Genomic DNA, 3445 nt, shown 5'->3' with positions numbered 1-3445 from the left:
GTACCCGATCACTCATATCAGCAACAATCGTAGGAGCATACCTAGCCAAAGAGTTGAACTGCATGCTATATTCCCGAACGCTCATATTACCCTGTTCTAAGTGTAAGAACCTATCTCGTCGGGCTCTTCGAAGCTCGATTGGCAAATATTGCTGTAAAAATGCCTCAGAGAACTCCTTCCATGTCACTGGTGGCACATTAGGCCCCCGAGTTTGCTTCCAAGTCTCATACCATGTCACAACAACATCACGTAGTCTATAAGAAGTAAACTCCACTGACTCAACATCTGTGGCATGTATAATTTGTAAGGTCCGTTGCATAAGATCCAGAAAATCCTGTGGGTCAGCATTAGGATCAACCCCTGTAAATACTGGAGGATCCAAGTTGATAAAGTCTCGAACTCTCGCACTCACGGACCTATCAGCAATACCGAAGGTCTGGTGTTGGGCCTGGGAGGCCACTATTCGAGTCAGCAATTGTACAGCACTCCGCATGTCTAGGTCCTGATCAGGAACAACTGGGAGAGGGACTGGAGGTATGTTAGCTCCTCTACGCCCTTCCGGGGGTGGTGGGGGTACTGCCCCGGAAGCCTGAGAATCAGCCTCATTCTGTGGCTCATGTTGATCTACATTAGCAGGTGGCACCTGACTTGTGCCCTCTCCCGCCTCCTCGTCCAACCTCTGAATAAATTTCATAGCCACTTGTCGTCTCCTAGTGTTAGGCATCACTGAGAAGGTAAACAAAAAAGAGAATTAGGAATGAACACTTATGATTAGGCTCTATTGCACGATCTAGATCAAGAAGAAAGTAATAATCCTAAATGCCCAATAGCCTCATGTTTATAAGTGTGGTGCACAACACACCATAAACAAGACTCTACTAGACACGGCTTGTAGACTCCCTAGGACTGACCTGCTCTGATACCAAGTTTGTCACACCCCAACCTTGTGAGGTGTGGCTGGCACCCGATGCCCGAAGGCCCGAGCGAACCAACCATGAGATATGATCCGAAATATAATAACCTGCAGGTAGAAGAGCCCAACACGACATATATATATATATAAACTAGGCCAACACGACATATATATATATAAACTAGGCCAACAAGGCTGTAACAACAGTATAACAGCTATCCAGAAGGCCGATAGGGCGATACGAAAAATATATATATACAATGACCGCTAGTCTGCAAGCCTCTAAGAGTGTAAGACAATCTCAACAGGGCGGGACAAAGCCCCCGACATGCCCAAAACCACACATATACATCTGTAATAGTACCTATGGACTCAAAGTCAGCAACTCCGAAGAAGTGGAGTGCGAAACCCAACGCTGATCCTGGGGGTCCTACTGAGGAGGCACACCACTCTGTCTATTCGAACCTGTGGGCATGAACACAACGCATAAAAATGCGTCGGTACGAAATATGTACTGAATATGTAGGGCGAGAAGTGTAACATGAAAAATGTAATTAACAAGAGAAGAGACATAGAGATAATTTAAATTCTGAAACTAGCCTCGGTAGGAAACTAAAATTCAACATGGATATAAATGTATGCTCGTGACACCGTCGTTCACTATCGCTACTTATAATATATCACATTATATAATAATAAATCCCTCTGTGGGGCTATAATATCCATAACATACCCGGCCATAATAAAGGCTCGGTAGAATCGTACCCGGCCACGTGAAGCTCGGTAATCCCAAATGATCAGTGGTTACACAATATGTGTCATACCCGACCGTCTATAATGCAGCTCGGTAATGAAAGTAAATACATACATATACTAGATCATAAATTATATAGGTGCAATGCGAAACCAACCTTAAAAGACGTATTCTAAGAAGAGTCGAAGTGGCCTATCATCATTCTTCCCCGACTATCATGGTTGTGGCTAAAAATATTTAATTTTCAACTACGAGCCAACAAGTACTAAGAACATGAGAGTTGTGTATTATGAGTACCTTTGAAGTAAATGTTACTTATTCATGATTTATATGAACGTCGAAAGGAGAACGAGTAAAAGGCTCTAGTTCTTTTTAAGCAAGGAACAAGGAAATCCGAGAATTCATAGATATCCTCTAGAGTAAGCAATCTATGAGAAAAGATCAGGTCTAAGCATCTTTATAAGTTGAAAGTGAAATAACTCGAATCCGACGAGACAATTCGATAAACGTTTATTCGAATTCTAGTCATGCCGAAAAGTATAGCGAAAGCCCTACATACCTTGTCGATGGAGTTATATACTGTTTCCAAGACCTCAAAAGCCTTAGGAATGATTTCCTACATAATACAAACCATTCAAAATCAAATTCAAGCTCATAGCTTAAATAATTCTTCATTTAGACATTTACGCGAACAACTTGTGGCCATGAATTTGTAGACTCTTTTGTAGATTAATTTCCCCCCAACACACCACCAAATTTTACTTTACTACATCTCCTCATCAACAGAATTCCATCCATGTCTTCACAGATCCAAACAACACAATAAAATCATATAGAACAACCCCAACAATCAAGCCATATTAAGAGAGGTTTCTAAAAAAAATCAAGAATATTTCTATAGAGGTTTCAACTATTTCTTAAGAATTCTTACGGTAGAAGTTTACAAAGATCAAAGAGGAAGTTAAATCATACCTTATGTGACCAGAATTACTCAAAATTCGAAATTACAAGACGGAGTCTTGCTATGAAAAGTGAAACACCGAAGAATTCACGATTCCGAAGCTACCATGGTGTTCTCCATCTTGAGGATGACTAAATTGTTGTTATGCTTGGCTAGATGGATGGGAGAAGTTTGAGAGGAAATCCCTAGGTTTTTGGTTCTGTTTTGGAGAGGATAAAACGCAGGGGTTCTGTTTTAAAAATTGACTTAAATAAAGAAATTTTGACTAAACCCGACTAGGCACACTGTTCCCGTAACAGTGTGCACCCCTGTACGAAAATATTAATATCTCTCTACTCTGAAGTCGTATTAACGAACGGTTTGTTGCGTTAGAAACTAGACTCATAGACCTTCGATTCGGTAGGTAGAACACACCATAACTCCTAGTATATTGAGAGAAAAGGTCATCAACATTTTATCCAAATTCCAGTGAAATTTAAACCCGTAACTTGCGCGCGATCTTTGTCGAATTTTTAATCACAACTCAAATGACTTCCAATCTTAACGTATAACTATCGCATCATTTAAATATCTCATAAAAATTATCTTCCTACCGAATTATCCCATTTACAGCATGATAACGCCGAATACACAAGGTGTAACATTCAGCACATGTCTTTTCCTAAGTCTGTACACCCCAAAGCCTATCCGTAACTCACCCGAGCCCTCGGGGTTCCAAACCAAACATGCACCCAAGTCTAAACAATCATACGTACTTACTCGTGCGATCAAGTCGCCAAAATAACCTCTTAAACAACATATTTAACACCAAAATTCA

The 3445-nt window shown here is 40.7% G+C and overlaps 1 long non-coding RNA gene across 1 annotated transcript; it reads right to left on the bottom strand.

The window, feature by feature from the left end:
- Positions 1–1101: 1101 nt before the first annotated feature.
- LOC142174846 (uncharacterized) lies at positions 1102–2974 on the bottom strand. The gene is made up of 3 exons (XR_012703928.1): positions 2640–2974; positions 2227–2283; positions 1102–1378 (listed from the first exon to the last, which is right to left on the bottom strand). It is a non-coding gene; the product is annotated as an uncharacterized LOC142174846 (long non-coding RNA).
- Between the last annotated feature and the right edge of the window lie 471 nt (positions 2975–3445).

This window comes from Nicotiana tabacum, chromosome 20 (assembly GCF_000715075.1).
Source record: "Nicotiana tabacum cultivar K326 chromosome 20, ASM71507v2, whole genome shotgun sequence".
Lineage (NCBI taxonomy): Eukaryota > Viridiplantae > Streptophyta > Magnoliopsida > Solanales > Solanaceae > Nicotiana > Nicotiana tabacum.
The sequence above is the reverse complement of the archived record's forward strand: the minus strand, read 5'-3'. Positions and strand labels throughout refer to the sequence as shown.